This window comes from Bubalus bubalis, chromosome 7, assembly GCF_019923935.1.
Source record: "Bubalus bubalis isolate 160015118507 breed Murrah chromosome 7, NDDB_SH_1, whole genome shotgun sequence".
In the NCBI taxonomy this organism is placed as follows: Eukaryota; Metazoa; Chordata; class Mammalia; order Artiodactyla; family Bovidae; genus Bubalus; species Bubalus bubalis.
This window is the reverse complement of record NC_059163.1, coordinates 50368642-50386571: the sequence shown is the minus strand read 5'-3', so window position 1 is coordinate 50386571 and position 17930 is coordinate 50368642. Positions and strand designations below refer to the sequence as shown.

Sequence of the window (17930 nt, the reverse complement as noted above, 5' to 3'; positions counted from 1 at the left end):
AGCTTGCAGAGCACACTGGAGTCAGACTGTATTGTTCTGAACTCTGGCTCTACCACGTAACCAAATTTCCCCGAGTCTCCTTCAGGCTCTTCATCTATAAAAATGCCCAAAATTATCTTGCGTACTTTATAGGGATTGTTGGGAGGGTTAAATGAGATAATCCAATGTAAAGAACTGAGCATGGAGTCTGGCACATCCTACATGCTCAGTTAACTACAAGGGGGCCACTGGAGCATTATTTGGAAATAAAGAAGGTGCAAATGAAAGCTCTTCCTGTACAACAGAGCTTGGGTTTGCCATGGCTTAAGGTACACCATGTCCACATGTCTCCTCAGCATTTATCTTTCTAGACCAAAGAACTGGACAGAATTATGTACTCAATCCTCTATGCTGCCGATGAATATATTTGCTTTTTTCTAAGTCCATTATGTTTTTAAGGTACATTGATGAAACAATCTTACATGCTTAAGGATCATGAAAACTGGTAAGGTAGCCTTTCTGAATTATGTGTAACAACAGCTAAGATGTAGCTAGCTCTTTTGTTCCAAATCCTACAGTGAATCAATGTCTTCAGTTAAGAATTGACAGTAATACCTGAATCTCATTCTTGAGTAAACTAGAACATCCATTTGTATGTACAGATGGATTCATTTTACCTAAATGCTTTCTTTACTACTTCCCTTCTTTACTACTTCCCTGACATTTTGCATGAACTTGAGACCAGCAATTTGGCTTCTTATGTCCCAAAAGGTTCAGGTTGACCATAAACTTGGGAGTTTACACTGTGTTCTCCCTCTTCTACATGTTTTACTTTAGAAATAGTAATAAATAAACTAACTTACTCACATTTGTAACCTCAGACATGTCCATCTATGCTTAACCTCTGTTCTGTCTTCCAGTCCCCTCCCTATTCCTGACTTTTAAAAATATTTCTCCCAGCCTCCCTCTGACTAAATTTATTTAATGGCCTTTGTGTGGAGTCTTTTCACAGCTTATCCCTAGCTTCCATAACTATGCAATGTTCCTCAAGAACTCTAGGGAATTTGTCAAACATGATTCCTCCTCACAAAGGAGTAGCCTATCCCAGCAAAAGGTTATATCTGCTTAAAAACTGTAAAATCCACTTTCCCAACACATAAACTTCTGCAGAATTTGTTTTAGATTCCACTCGTTCCACAAGTTCAGTTCAGTTCTCGCTCAGTCGTGTCCGACTCCTTGCGACCCCATGGACTGCAGCACGCCAGGCCTCCCTGTCAATCACCAACTCCCGGAGTTTACTCAGATTCATGTACATTGAGTCGTGATGCCATCGAACCATCTCATCCTCTGTCGTCCCCTTTTCTTCCCACCTTCAGTCTTTCCTAGCATCAGGGTCTTTTCAAATGAGTCAGTTCTTCCACAAAGACCAAGAAAAATTCCACAGACACCACATTAAATTTATCATCTGATTCTCAACAAGGCATTGTCCTCTATGAGGCTCACTTTTTTCATCTGTAAAATGGGTATAATATACATGTGTTAAGTTGCTTCGGTCATCTCTGACCCTTTGCGACCTATGGACTGTAGCCTGCCAGGCTCCTCTGTCCATGGGATTCTTTTTTTTTTTTTTTTTTTTTTTTGTCCATGGGATTCTATAGGCACAAATACTGGAGTAGGTTGCCATCCCCTCCCCCAGGGGAATCTTTCCAACCCAGGGATCGAACCCACATCTCTTACATCTTCTGCATTAGCAGGGAGGTTCTTTATCACTAGTGCCACCTGGGAAACCCATAATTTAGATGTCCTTTGCTAAATAGAGCAGGCCATGTCATTACTCGTGAATGTATATAAAACACTCTGGGAAAAGCTCAAAGTCTTTTACAAGCATTAGGCCATGAATCTTTCTGAAGTGGACTGTTAATTAGGTGTCATAAAGCTTTGTTTAATAGATGGAAAACCTGAGGCTTGGGAACACAATACCACATAATGGCTATCTTAGAAATCTAGCCGAGGCTTTACACATCAGACTGAGAGATTGGGGGGAGTGGGGGTAGGGATCTGAATAGGAATTCACTTTGCTCCAGTTCTTTATCAAGAAACTGCATTACTACAAAATTCTCTCCTGTTACTGGTTGCCCTGCCCCTCCTACTTCCTCATGCAGTCCAGTAATGGGGAAATGGGTGGGAAAGTCGGAATTCCCTACTGAACATATAATGCCTTCCCCACTTCCATGAACCCTAGACCAGATAACTAAAGACAAATTTAGTTTCACAGATCTCATTACAACTCCTCCACATCTTGTTACTGATCCCTGGAAACTTTTCCTATCAGACATCCAACAAAATAAAGAGGCTGTAGACATTTATCAACAAGAACACAGTCTCTGCAAATAAACCTGTCAGGCTACTCCAGCTTTACTATCTGACCTACAACTGGGTACATGGCGTGGCCTCAAGAACTCTAGATAAACCTTATATCTTCACCCAAAAGAGATACCGTGGATCCAAAAGGTCAAAAAAGAGGTAATGGAAACTTCATATAGCCAGTGAGCTTTTACAAACTATTATTATGTACCTGCTGACAATGATTAATGGAAACTAGAAATCCTTTAATCCCAGAGTGGTATTTTGAAAAATATTTCCTGAGAAAACAATTCCCAAACGGGAAAAAGATAAAGCAACACTATTTACTTAAAGACAAACAAAAAATATGTCCAACAATTGGGGAGTGGTTCAAAAATATCATTGCATATTAACAAGACAGACTGTCAAAAGGCTATTAAAAATGATAATTATTCCTATAAGAAGATGCCTATTTTGAAAACGGTTACCCAAAGAACAGCATGTCTAAGTATAATCTCATAAAGTATATATATATATATATATACACACACACACGCACACACACACACACATGTGTGTGTGTGTGTTTATGTATCTATATATGTGTTATACATGTAAAGATTATGGAATTTAGAGTTACATAAATGGTTGCACACAATGCTCCTTTGGTTAATTATTTTCTATAAAGTTGTTAAAGATTTGTAGAAAGTCAAATGATGATAAAGATGATGGAGAGGGGAGTTTACCAAGATTCCCTCTGGAACAGTTTGGGGGTTATTTTAAATCTCTTTTTTGCAAGCTTCAGTATTGTTCACAATTTTTTAACAATGACTACATAAAGTTCTAGAAAATGACTTCTTTTTAATGATGGCAGGGAGAGTCCAGAAAGCACACTGGGAGCTGGGGAACGCTAGTGGCAGGCAGAGTTCCATCCTTGGTCTGGGGGAGGAAAGCAGGATGTGTCACCAGCTGAGCCTCAAAAACCTTCAGCTGTGATTCCAGACTCTATGAACAAGAATTCTTTAATGCACTGCTTCTGTAACTGGCTTAAATTTGTGACAAATAAGCTGAATATCATTTAAAAAAAGTAAAAAGCACCCATACCTAAAACTTACATATCTAACAGCACTCAAAACTCAGTTAAATTGTTTTCTTTTTCTCTGCATGCTTAAAGGATCAAGCATTTTTATTACTCAAGGCAGGAAAATAAAATAGAAAGCCAACTGCCTTCTATGAAACAAAAACAATCCCAATGGTAAAAACTAACTCTGCTGCTGCTGCTGCTAAGTCGCTTCAGTCGTGTCCAACTCTGTGCGACCCCAGAGACAGCAGCCCACGAGGCTCCCCAGACCCTGGGATTCTCCAGGCAAGACCACTGGAGTGGGTTGCCATTTCCTTCTCCAATGCATGAAAGTGAAAAGTGAAAGTGAACTCGCCCAGTCGTGTCTGACTCTTAGTGACCCCACGGACAGTGACCCCATGGACTGCGGCCCACCAGGCTCCTCCATCCATGGGATTTTCCAGGCAGAAGTGCTGGAGTGGGGTGCCACTGCCTTCTCCAAAACTAACTCTACTGCATGCCTAAATTATTTGCAGAATAATAAACACTGAAATCACTACTATGTAGGAAAAAAACACACAATTTAACTTTGGGGTTCAGTTCAGTTGCTCAGTCATGTCTGACTCTTTGCGACCCCATGAATTGCAGCACACCAGGCCTCCCTGTTCATCACCAACTCCCGGAGTTCACCCAAATTCAGGTCCATCAAATCGGTGATGCCATCCAGCCATCTCATCCTCTGTCGTCCCCTTTTCCTCCTGCCCCCAAACCCTCCCAGCATCAGAGTCTTTTCCAATGAGTCAATTCTTCGCATGAGGTGGCCAAAGTATTGGAGTTTCAGCTTTAGCATCAGTCCTTCCAAAGAACACCCAGGACTGATCTCCTTTAGAATGGACTGGTTGGATCTCCTTGCAGTCCAAGGGACTCTCAAGAGTCTCCTCCAACACCACAGTTCAAAAGCATCAATTCTTTGGTGCTCAGCTTTCTTCACGGTCCAACTCTCACATCCATACATGACTACCAGAAAAACCATAGCCTTGACTAGATGGACCTTTGTTGGCAAAGTAATGTCTCTGCTTTTCAATATGCTATCTAGATTGGTCATAACTTTCCTTCCAAGGAGTAAGCGTCTTTTAATTTCATGGCTGCAATCACCATCTGCAGTGATTTTGGAGCCCCAAAAAATAAAGTCTGACACTGTTTCCACTGTTTCCCCATCTATTCCCCATGAAGGGATGGGACCAGATGCCATGATCTTAGTTTTCTGAATGTTGAGCTTTAAGCCAACTTTTTCACTCTCCTCTTTCACTTTCATCAAGAGGCTTTTTAGTTCGTCTTCACTTTCTGCCATAAGGATGGTGTCATCTGCATATCTGACGTTATTGATATTTCTCCCGGCAATCTTGATTCCAGCTTGTGCTTCTTCCAGCCCAGCGTTTCTCATGATGTACTCTGCATAGAAGTTAAATAAGCAGGGTGACAATATACAGCCTTGACATACTCCTTTTCCTATTTGGAACCAGTCTGTTGTTCCATGTCCAGTTCTAACTGTTGCTTCCTGACCTGCATACAAATTTCTCAAGAGGCAGGTCAGGTGGTCTGGTATTCCCATCTCTTTCAGAATTTTCCACAGTTTATTGTGATCCACACAGTCAAAGGCTTTGGCATAGTCAATAAAGAAGAAATATCATGTGGAAATCTCACAAGTTGTGGCTGAAACTTAATATAGGGGGATACTTGAGGACATGACAGTTTCCAAAGAAATAGCTAACAGAAGAACACTATTAGAACTCTATTCAGGATAAAGAGAAGAGACATTACAAGTTTTCCCTATTAAATCAGGCTAGAATTTTGCAAAAACTTAAGGTAAAGGAAGTAAGATATTTGACAGAGAGTTCTACTTGATAAGCCTTTCATGTAGTATATGACGATGTAAAGTTTTTCATTTTGATACTCTGTATCAAGTAGCTAAGCATTTCCAAAGCTCTCAACCTAAAAAAATAAATAGCCTGTAGTTACCAAAGGAAAAATATATGAAATATTGCTGAAATCCAGAGAAATCTTCCTCTTTTAGAAACGTAAAACCTAGAGGATTTGAAACCTAATTTGCACACACTTCCCTTCCTCTTCCAAAGCTACTCCCCTTAGCTATAAAAATCAAGACAATCACGACACTATGCTAAGAAATATATGGGTGAAAAACAACTAATAATAAGTAAAATTAATGTTGTCCTCTCAATGTTTTCAATCAGGATTATTTCTAAATAATATACTTGGGAATACTTAAATTGAATACTGTATGGCTTCAGTCTATTTAGCCAAAGAGAAGTGAAAGTACAATCAAGAAATTAGTGAATATACACTATTGTTTGTTAATCAGCTATACTCTGATACAAAATAAAAAGTTTAAAAAAATAAAAATATAATAGATTAAAAAAGAATTTAGTGAATATAGACTATTGGATACAACTTGGATAATTATAACAATATATGTGTGTGTGTGTGTGTGTGTGTGTGTGTGTATAACTGTCAAGTGTTGACAATTATCTGGAAAATTCATGTGATACAATGATCTAGTATTCATTAGACATGCGCTCTTAACCTGGGAGAGTTCACATTTCGGCTAAGAAGACAAAAAGAAGAACTTATATGAATTACTCAGCACATTAAAGAAAAGGTACGCTGCTTGGAAAAAGATGTTGCAACGTCTTCAAAGGTTCTGTTTAGAAAAAGGGAAGGACCTCTGTGGAAATACAGAGGGAAGAATGAGCACCGAAGGTATTCCCCTTGGTCAAGCTTTTGTTCACAATGGTACCTAGTGAGTTCCAACTGAGTGTTTCCTAACCATCCTATCCTCTGCTATCATCCTTCAGAATGACTGCTGTATCTGCTCCACTGTAAAAACTGGCAGCACTGGTTTTTCTGGATTCCCAATGCACAGCTACCATCATGAGAGCATAGAGCTTTGCCTTTTCTACACAGATAAGGTGGTGTGTGATCAACACGCTTCCTACTTCAGTGGAAGCTAACTCTTGCGTCACTCCTCTATGCGTAACCAGAAAATCATGTTGGTATTGTCAAGCTACTGAGATAGAAAGCTGTACGATCACACTGCATTAAGGGAGCCTGAAGAATGTCTCAGCTGGTTAAACAGGGTTGGGAAAGCTGTGATCATCTGTGAGGAGCAGGGTAAGTCCGTCATCCCTGCTCATCCAAGCCAGAAACAGGAACTTGGTGCCCATTTCAAGAAAAGGCGTGGTGAGCTCTGAAACGGGAAGAGAGGATATTGCTGCTGGTCAGGCAACTATGTGATAAATGCCTCCAGAAGGACATATGATAATTTCCACTGGAGACCACATGATCACCAATGACACCAGGCCCATCTTTCAGCTTAAAACATTAGACTTATAGAGGCTGAGTTTCACTGAAAGGTGTAACACTCAGAGGACAAGGGGACATAATGAGTCCTCCTAGACAAAGCCAATTTGAGAAGCAGGAACCAGGGCTCTATGAACAGTAAGCTATACTCTACTCAAGCTAGGGCTGGAGAGGGGTTTTGCTTCCTATGACTCCTGGAATCAACTGGTAGCAGATCCTTAGAGTGGTATAAGAAGGAATGAGGGGCCTAAACTGGGCTGGGTGAGAAAATACACGCAGGCTGGTTAGAAAATGTTTACTGGGACTTCCCTGGTGGTCCAGTGGTTAGGACTCCGTGCTTCCAGTGCAGGGGGCCCAGGTTTGATCCCTGGCCAGGCAACTAGGATCCCACATGCCATATGGTACACCCAAAAAGTAAAAAAGATAAATTAAAAATAAAAGAAAATGCTTAATCTGGGTAAAGGTAGGAAAAATGGCAGCACACTGCTGTGGCTAAACCACACTAGTCCCTTTGCAGGGATGATTAAGAAAGCTACACTTCAGGCACTAAGAGCAGAGTAAACAAACCTTCTGCTTTCTCTCCCGCCTGAGAGTCCAATAAAATGAAAACTGAGGGACAAACCCACAAGGATGGAGAGAATGAGAAAGGAGACAACAGTAAAAATACTTTGGTGGGGTGAAGGGAAGCCAAGATCCACCCTGATTTATACCATGGAATCTCAAAATGCTAAATTGTTGTTGTTCAGTCTCTCAGTGTCCGACTCTTTGCGACCCCATGGACTGCAGCATGCCAAGCTTCCCTGTCCTTTATTATCTCCCAGAGTTTGCTCAAACTCATGTCCACTGAGTCGGTGATCCCATCTAACGATCCCATCCTCTGTTGTCCCCTTCTCCTCCTGCCCTCAATCTTTCCCAGCATCAGGGTCTTTTCCAATGAGTTGGCTCTTCAGATCAGGTGGCCAAAGTATTGGAGCTTCAGCATCAGTCCTTCCAGTGAATATTCAGAGTTGATTTCCTTTAGGATTGGCTGGTTTGATCTCCTTGCAATCTAAATAAGTCAAGACAATGGCACCCTCTATAGGGGGAGGAGTGATCGAAAATGAAAATTGAAAGCCTCCTAAGGAAGCAATTAGGTGTCCCAGGTCTCAGCCAGTCTGAGCAGTTAAATGATTGCCCCTTCTCCACCCCAGCAAAAAAACACCTGGAGTTTCTTCCCTGCCTCTTCCCCCAGAGGAGTTACATGAACATGTAACTGCAGAAAACAGAAGGTCTCTGTATTGGAGTATGTCAGCCACAGCTCAGGTGTTTTAATACCATGGAGGGCTTACAGGAACATGCAGATACTGAGACAATCAGCCTCTTCTCCACCTAGCTCCCAGATCCCTGACAGCCAAGCTCTTCCCATCAGGCAGGAAAAAGACTGCAAGAGCTTTTTCTGAGAACCCTCACCAGCCCAAGAGGTACTAACATCAGAGTCTCCCCAAATCACCCAATAGTGAATTTCCCAGTCAACAAACCCACTACATCTTTAGCTTTTTAATCCCCCATTTAGATATGAGTAGACAATGTAGGATATCAGAAATGCAAGGAAAGTGTCTAACACAAAAGGTAAAGACCTAAACAAACAGACAATAGCAACCTGGGGAAACAGTCTGTGGAGGAAGGAAAAAGCTTTAAAAAAAAAAAAAAAAAAAAACTCCTCAGAAACATAAGACACTGAAACCATGAAACAAAATCAAGAAAGAAAGAAATACAAAAGCCACACACAAGTACATATGTATATATATTCAGGGAACAAAAAGGTTTTAATTTTAAATATTTAAAATATGATTGATTACACTCATGAAAAACTCAGTGGAAGGGTTCATGATAATATTGAGAAAAATCTCCCCCAAAAGAGAAACAAGAAATAAAAAGACAGATAAGAGTAAAGAAAAGGTAAGAAAATATCTAGTATCCAGCCCAAAATATCTAGTATCTCAACAATAATTTTCTGAAAGTGACATCATAGAGAAAAAGTAATAACCAATAAGATAACTCAAGAAAAGCTCCCAAACAGAAAGACACAGATTTCCGGACTGGAAGAACCCAGAACAGTGGATGAAAACAGACCCATATCATAGCACACATGAAAATTTCAGGATTATGAGGCCAAGAGAAAATTCTATCAACTTCCAGAAAGTAATTCTATAAACTTCCTTCCATAAACAGCAGGTGTGTAGAAAGGTTGCAGACAAAATTAGGAAATCAGAACAATTTTACAATTGTTAATTGTTAAGATTCCTTAACAATTAAGGAATCTGAATTTCTCAACAGCAACACCACAATCCAGAAGGCGATGATGAGACAATGCCTTCAAATCTTCCATCCTATAAGTCTGCAGCCAGATAAACTATCAATTTACAGTGGTAAACATATTTTCAGCACTTGCTATTAAATGAATAGACAAAACACAAATCAATAAACTAAATAGAAAAAAATACACATCCTATGCAGCCTTCACCAGGAAACTTATTGAGGATGGACTACACCAAAACAAAGGAGTCTGCAAAGATGAGAAAGGCATGTGCCACGGGTAACAGGAGAACTGATACAGGAGAGAAATGATGGGGATTCCCAGGATGATGACAGAGGTCCTCAGGGTGACATCTGTGCCCATATGTAGAAGCAGCCAGTCCAGACTAGAGCAAGCCAGGAGGCTCAGGGACACCTTCTTTGAGGAAAATGCAATTGACTGAATACCTGATGCATCCAAGGGAAGAACATGAAAACTATTCAAAAGTTTTGGGTAAAATTAATGATGAGTATATAAAAAGCTAAGTCAGTGAACAAACAAAGCAATTACTGACTCTGAAGAAAAGAAGTTGTACTTGGCTTGGCTATGAATATTGATCTAATTACTGTTTAAGTATTGCAAGGATAGGAAAATAAGGAAGCTGTGGTTAGATGGGGGGTCAGAGGGAAAAAGAACCAAGTCATCATCTTCCACAGCGGGAAGTGAACAGATAAACCTTCAGACTGAAAAGTGCAACTTCAAGTATCGCCTACAAGGAATAAACACCAAAATAACCGGCTCAGGGAATCACAGTGTTTATTTCTGGAGAGGGAAAAATGTAACTTGGATTAAAAGTTTAAAACTAAAACTAAAAAGAAAGAGAAGAATATAACAAAACAAAAAACATAAGAGGCTTCTGTGCCCTTTTATTACTTGCTTTTGCTCTGTTTCCCTAATAACAATTTGTTTGGGAAATTCCAGCCTTGTTTCACCTAAACAAAAGAAAATATCATTTTCTACATCTAGACCATGCAGCTGTGGTCATCTGAGCTCTGAACAGTCAGACTTAGTGGGAAAGTTAATAGTTATAATCCAATTCAAGAAGGACTGGCTGAGCCAGAGCAGAGATGCAAAGGCAAGTCTGGGTGGAGGCATGCTTGTAGGTGAAAACTGCTATGCCTCTCTCCTCTGGGGTTCTTTTCAACATAGCTAGTCTCATGGCATAATCTCCTGGGACAGGATAATTTTAGAACTGCCAGGGACCATGGACCAATTGCACTCCTTTCTAGCAGACTCCAGTTACTCCAACTAAGGCAGCTAACCTTCACAGTGATTGATCTGGGTTCAACGTGAGTTGTTCCACTTTGCCTGAGTAGACTGGATAAAGGAACATAGTAAGGGCTCTGAAACAGGCAGCTCCGTCATCAACAGCATCTATTCACCAAGCTGGGAGTCAACAGCCCTGTCAACTACGTGGACTATCCCTTCCCTGAACAAGAAAATGATTCTCTCCAGGGGTGGAATCCCAGGGAGCAGTGGAGTGGGGTGGAAGCCAAGGAGCTGGAAGAGCTGGGGTGGGGAAGGGAGGCACCAACCAGGTCAACCTGGAGGAACCTGTAGGTAGAGATATGCCTGGAGCGCAAGGCTCAGGCTGCCAGTGCTCTGTACACACAAAGGAAGGTCTCTACCAGCAATTCTTCCCCAAGCAAAAAGTGTCAGCTTAGGAAGCAAAGATCGCCTTTTTATTGAGATTCACTATGATTTGATAAAACATCGACTCTGCCCTTGAGAGACTAACTGCTGACAAAATATGATGACTATTTTGATACACAATAAGCAAGGAACAGGTTGACAGTGCTAGAACATATATTCTTTTTTTTTCTTTTTCTATTTGGGAAGATGTGAAAATTCTAGTTCAAGAACCTGTGTGTGGCAAACTAGAGGTTTGCCAATCAAACACTGATTCCCATGTGTTTGCAACGCTTGCCCTATACAGTTCTACAAACCAAAATGTACACACCCTCTGAGAAGAATCAAGATCATTAACATAAATGCAGTAAGCATCTAGAACTGACAAAAGAATATACTGATCAGATTAACTGGAGTATTGGGAAAGTATGGCTTTTCCCTAAACTATGAAAATGTACCTAAACCAAAAAAAAAAAAAAATTCAAATACTTAAGGAGACTGTTATACACATTTTCTATTCTCCATATAAATCATGACACTCCATGTGACTCAACAACTAAGCTACCAGTATCACAAACCAACCTGTTAAATCCTAAACTTACTTGGGAAACCTACGGGTTTGTTGGAGTGTTTCCTCCTTTCTAGCTCTTTAGGAAAGAATTATCTAGGAAAAACAGTGAATTCTCAGAATTTCCTAAGAGGAAAAAAATGGGCATTCACTGGAAAAACACAGGGTATATGCTCAGAACACTTAACTATTTTGGATAAGCTTCAAACCCACTTAGCCACCAGTCATCCTGTTGTTCTAACTTAACACTGAGACCTACCCTTCTAATCAAGTCTTCCAGTTTCCAAAGAATGGCAACAGATGAGACTGTTTCCGAATCTGATATACAGCAACTTGTTCTTCCATGGAGGAAAAAAAACAAAACCAAAATCAAACCAAGAGGAAATTTAGGATCCGAAGGAAAGCGCACACCCCCGAGTCAAGGCCCTAGTTTTCCCAACACATGTATTCACCGACTCCCTGCTATCGAGATTCAAACACAGTTTCCCAGATTTAAAATTGTGAGGCTGGTGGGGAGAGGCACTCAGACACATGCAACCGTGGAAAGTCTGTCGATTCTGCCAACTCTCGCATCACGACTTCGCTGCTGCCCAAGAAGAGAGGAGGAATGAAGTCCGCGGCGCGGCTGGGAAGTGAACCCAACGCTGAATTTGCTGCAGGGCGGCCTCGGTCCCAAGACTCTAAAGGAGAAGGGGCGGGCGCTCCTCGGGAGAAGCCAGCGCCGGAGCTCGGGGGACCGAGAGGCTGCGGCCGCCGGAGGGCGCGGCTACGCCGGGACGCGCACCTGTCCCTCCGTAGCCCGCAGGGGACGGGGGTCCTCACCTGGGGCGGCGCGCTCCGGCTCACGGCCGCGCGGGGTAGAGAAAATCCTTCCTGGTTCCATGAGAGTCAGCCTCTGGGCTCGTGGAACCCTCCTCTCGCCGCACACATCCCCACCCACCCTTCCCCGCCCCGAGTGGCGCAGGCCCGAGGCCGCCCCCGCCGGCCCGCAGCGCCCTTACCTGGCTGGAGCACACCGCTTCGCGGAGCCCGGGACAACTAAAGTCCGCCGGAGCCGCGGAGTCTTGTGCCTGGAGCCCCGCCCCCTCCTCCGCTCTCCCCGCCCCGGCCGGCCCGGCAACCGCCCGGCCTGCGAGGGCTCCGCCTCCAGCTCCCGGAGGCCGGCGGCGACCTGTTCCCACTGCTCTGCTGCGGTTCTGAGACTGAAGGTGGGAGTGGTTCGCTTACGCGTTCCGACTCCTGGGACCCAGCGGGAGTTAAGGGGAAGTCGCGGGAACGTCCCTGGTATTTCCTGGACGCAGGAACCTCCTCCTTCCTGCCCCCCACAACCGCCCCGCGAGGACACAGACACCCCTGGCCCGGGAGAACCCCGAGTGTGCCACCTGTGGGTGACCGGGGACTCGATCGGAACTAGGGACCACACCTCCCCTTCCGCTAAATGGTGGCGAGCCAGGTGGTAACGCAGTGAGGTGGAGCGAAGCAGCCAGTTTTACCAAAAGAATAAGTCTTTTTCTGTCCAACTTGAAGCAGCAGAGCGCATCTGATATACTTACAGGTCACGTGGTGTGTGTGTGTGTGTGTGTGTGTGTGTGTGTGTGTGTGTGTGTGTGTGTGTGTGCTCGCTCAGCGGCTCAGCCCTTTCTGACTCTCTGCGACCCCATGGAATTATAACAGGTCACGTGTGTGTGTGTGTGTGTGTGTGTGTGTGTGTGTGTGTGTTCTCACTCAGTGGCTCAGCCCTTTCCGACTCTGCGACCCCATGGAACTATCATAACCTTGTTAATCGACCTTACTCCAGCATTAAAAAAAAAAAAGTCCACCATTTTATGTAGGGTGAAAGGCACAGAGAATTTAAAGAACCTACCTAATGTCAACCAACAACAAACTGAAAGGCTGGAATTCAAATCCCTGTAGTCTGCCTCCTGATTTTGAACGCTAAACCACAGCTCTCCTGGCTCACCAAATCTGAGTGTCCACCATGTCTCATGAGGAGAAGGAAATGGCAACCCACTCCAGTATTCTTGCCTGGAAATCCCATGGACCCAGGAGCCTGGCGGGCTATAGTCCGTGGGGTTACAAAGAGTCGGACACGACTGAGCAACTAAGCACAGCCCAGCACATGTCTCATGAGCTGTTAAGAGGCCAGAGAAATACAAGGACTCTGCCCTCCAGAAGCTTTTAGTATAATGGGGCGAAAGGGACAGTCAGTCATCAATAAGCAAGTGAAAAAGGAAGCCATGCACGTGCAAGAAGCGTCCTGACTAAAATACAGTAGGGTGATGGAATTGAGAGTGTGCGGAGGGGAAGACCACAGATCCAGTTGTCCCCAAGGCTTCTCGAAGGAGGTGACAGTGGAGCTGGGAGCTGAATGATCGGCCAGATAGTCAGCCTACAGATGAAGCAAAGGGAAAGTCACCTTCATTAATCCTCATTCTACCTCGTGCTTGTTGGAGACCTAAAAGCATGCCTTCCTATATATTCTCTCTCTTTTCCTCATACAGTAACCCTGAGATGTCTGACAAGATTCCATTTTACAGAAAAAAAAAAATCTAATGATTAATGATTTGCCTAAGAGGGATGGGCGATGGGAAGAGGGCACAGATTTGAACCAAGGCTTTCTGATTCCAAAACCTCTTTCACCCAGGTAAGGGCCTTGAGTATGATGTCTCAGAATGAATCTAGTAAAATTTCTCTTTGGTGATCTTGCCTCTTCGCAGCCCCAGTCTCTTCTGCTGCCTGTTGACTGGTTAAAGAATTTCCCCCAGGGCAGTTGCTCTTTGAGGGAGCACAGATCAGGAACCTTCTGAAAGTATGGAAAATGTATGTGTGTGTGCAAATTATAATTATGTAATTATGGTAATAATGTTGGCTTTCTCCCAAGAAAAATGCTCACATATATGTGTATAAGAGAGAGAACTTAGAATTCTCATCAAATTGATCCAAAAAAGGTAAAAGTCACTGTCTTGAGTTTAACAGATACTTGTGGTGATTAAAAGAACTAATTTTCAGCTCACTTTCCCTGGAGGGAGGCAGGTCTGGTGACTCCTGTTTTTGACTTGGTGGAAATGAGACTCTTAAAGTTTATGAAGGTTGATGGAAAGGGAAGCAAATCCCGATCCTCACATAACACCTTCATCAATGGCTTCCCTTCTTAGAAGAGAAGTTCTGTGTTGTCACTCTCTGTTCTCAAGAAAACCATAGACTGATCTGTAAACAAAACATCTAGGTAAATATAACTCTTTATTGGTGATAATTAGTTTCCATAACATTATACCATTTCCAGAAGAAAGCATTGTTTATATTACCAGTCAAGGAGCATAAGTAGGTGATTAACACATGTATATCATCTCCAAAGCCAGTAGAGAGTACTGGTATTGGTTTTCAGCAGTGTTTTTAGAGACAGTGTCAGAAGGAGAGCTTCAGCTGCATTAATGAAAAGGTGTAAAACTGAACTCAGGATGTGGTAGACCTAAAAAATTTAACCTGTACTATTTCTTATGTGAATTGGGCAGTAGCTTTAATAGAAAACAGCATACGTATTATGTATGGCTGAATCCCTTTGCTGCTCACCTGAAACTATCACAACATTGGTTGTTAATCAGCTATACCCCAGTACAAAATTTAAAAAAAAATTAAAGAAAGATCTAGCTGCAGTTTATGTCAGTGTTCTGCCTGTTTTCCTCTAACAGTGTTATAGCATCCAGCCTTAGATTTAGGTTTTTAATCCATTTTGAGTTTCTCTTTGTGTCTGATGGTGTTAGGGAGTGTTCTAATTTCAATTTATTATTAATATATGTAACTCTGAAATGGCATATATGGGAAAAGAATCTAAAAGAGAGTGGAGAGAGAGAGAGATATATATATGTATAACTGATTCATTTTTGCTGTATACCTGAAACTAACACAACATTGTAAATCAATTATACTCCAATAAAAAATTTTTTAAAGAAAAGAAAATAGTATACAAGGTTAGGCTTATGTAACTCAAACTTTTAGGTTGGGCCTCTTCAAAAGAAGGAATCTGGTGATGGACCTGAAAAGATTTCATCCTCTTCCTCCAAAGAGAAGATTCAAACATTCTTACTGCCCTATTTATTTTAATAAAGTTGAAATATAGACGGGGGGAAAAGGCGATCTACGACTTCTTTGAGAAAGGGACTCCCTTCTTACCATATATCCACATGGCTTCATAAAATTCATATATTTAGGTGAGAAATATCAGGTTGACGTAATCTTAGTTCCTTGAGAAAAGAAAATGCCTCTTTTTAACTTTCAGATAGATTCCACATGATGCCTGAGAAGACATGCAGAATCAACAAGGAAAGTTTGTAAATAAAGTGGTGTTTAGCATTTGGAGCTTCTCCACTCTTTTTTGTACATCTCTGGCTTCCTTTTGTAACATTCTTCCTAACCATTGTCCACGCCCATCCAAGGTGAATAGTAAATGTTTGTGGAATAAATGAATGATAACAACAATGATGCTAATTATGTAGACCTTATCAGTCTTGCATAGAGTCTGTTCCTACATGAACATCACTTCATTGTGGTGATATGATATGTCTGCCTCTCTTTCCATCATGTACTGAAAGTACATGTAAAAAGTACAATGGTTGCTTCTTTGAAACTAAATACATGGGGAGGAAAGGGTTTTATGTTGGACACAAAATTAAAAATTATACTCCTGGGGATACCTGGGAAATAAATCATTCGAAAGAAGGAAAAAGTATCATGTACAAAGCATGTGCATAAGATCATCAGTTCAGTTCAATCGCTCAGTCGTGTCGGACTCTGCGACCTTATGAACCACAGCACGCAAGGCCTCCCTGTCCATCACCAACTCCCGGAGTTCACCCAAACTCATGTCCATTGAGTCAGTGAGGCCATCCAACCATCTCATCCTCTGTCATCCCCTTCTCCTCCTGCCCTCAATCTTTCCCAGCATCAGGGTCTTTTCAAATGAGTCAGTTCTTCACATCAGGTGGCCAAAGCATTGGAGTTTCAGCTTCAACATCAGTCTTCCCAATGAACACCCAGGACTGATCTCCTTTAGGATGGACTGGTTGGATCTCCTTGCAGTCCAAGGGACTCTCAAGAGTCTTCTCCAACACCACAGTTCAAATGCATCAATTCTTTGTCGCTCAGCTTTCTTTATAGTCTAACTCTCACACACATACATGACTACTGGAAAAACCATAGCCTTGACTAGACAGACCTTTGTTGACAAAGTAATGTCTCTGCTTTTTTGTTGTTGTTGTTAATGTCTCTGCTTTTTAATATGCTGTCTAGATTGGCCATAACTTTCCTTCCAAGGAGTAAGCGTCTTTTAATTTCATGGCTGCAATCACCATCTGCAGTGATTTTGGAACCCAAAAAAATAAAGTCAGCCATTGTTTCCACGGTTTCCCCATCTATTTGCCATGAAGTGATGGGACTGGATGCCATGATCTTAGTTTTCTGAATGTTGATCTTTAAGACAACTTTTTCACTCTCCACTTTCACTTTCATCAAGAGGCTCTTTAGTTCTTCTTCACTTTCTGCCATAAGGGTGGTGTCATCTGCGTATCTGAGGTTACTGATATTTTCCCCAGCAATCTTGATTCCAGCTTGTGCTTCTTCCAGCCCAGTGTTTCTCATGATGTACTCTGCATATAAGTTAAATAAGCAGGGTGACAATATGCAGCCTTGACATACTCCTTTTCCTATTTGGAACCAGTGTGTTATTCCATGTCCAGTTCTAACTGTTGCTTCCTGACCTGCATACAGGTTTCTCAAGAGGCAGGTCAGGTGTTCTGGTATTCCCATCTCTTTCAGAATTTTCCACACTTTATTGATCATCACTCATAATAATAAATAATATTACTCATCATTCATAATAATAAATTTATAAGATCATAACTCATAATAATAAAATAAATGCCCAGTAACAGGGAAATTTTTAAGCAAAATAAATCAATAGTATGGCATGTCAGGCTATCATTAAAAACAGTATGTTAATTAAATAAGTGTGGAGGAAACCTTATTAAAATTAAATTTAAAAAGTATAACACCATCCTTTACATATTCTGTGTGTGTGTGCATGCACATGTGCGTGTGCACACATGCTCACATGCCCAGTCATGTCTGACTCTTTGCAACCCCATGGACTGTAGTCTGCCATGCTCCTCTGTCCATAGAATTTCCCAGGCAAGAATATTGAATTGGTTTTCCATTCTCTACTCCATACATATCCTATGATTGCAACTAAATAAAAATTATGTGGGAAGAAAATTGTTGGGTTGATAATAAGAATTATGAACAGTTATTGAGGAGGGGTTCCTGTGTGCCAGACTGTTTAAATGCATTAGATCAATTCACCTAATTCTCACAACAAATGTGTGAGGTACAATAGTTTTAACAAAAAGCTGCGTGCGGTTCTTCTTTTCATTTTACAGATGAGAGGACTAATGCAGAGGCCCTAAGTATAATTTCGGAGAAGGCAATGGCACCCCACTCCAGTACTCTTGCCTGGAAAATCCCATGGATGGAGGAGCCTGGTAGGCTGCAGTCCATGGGGTCGCTAAGAGTCAGACATGACTGAGCGACTTCACTTTCACTTTTCACTTTCATGCACTGGAGAAGAAAATGGCAACCCACTCCAG

General features: G+C 41.9%; 1 protein-coding gene and 1 non-coding gene across 4 annotated transcripts in view; one reads left to right on the top strand and one right to left on the bottom strand.

The window, feature by feature from the left end:
* The window catches only part of TEC (tec protein tyrosine kinase), a 167182-nt gene extending 154743 nt beyond the window's left edge, over positions 1–12439 (bottom strand). The window contains exon 1 of one of the 3 annotated variants that reach the window (XM_025290081.3): positions 12294–12439. The gene's annotated coding sequence lies outside the window, so the exon portion shown is untranslated. Of the gene's footprint in view, positions 1–11551; positions 11576–12293 lie in introns of those variants that run through there. The other 2 variants (XM_025290082.3, XM_025290080.3) reach the window with 2 other exon arrangements.
* TRNAW-CCA lies at positions 7067–7139 on the top strand. The gene has a single exon. It is a non-coding gene; the product is annotated as a tRNA-Trp (tRNA).
* Positions 12440–17930: the final 5491 nt, after the last annotated feature.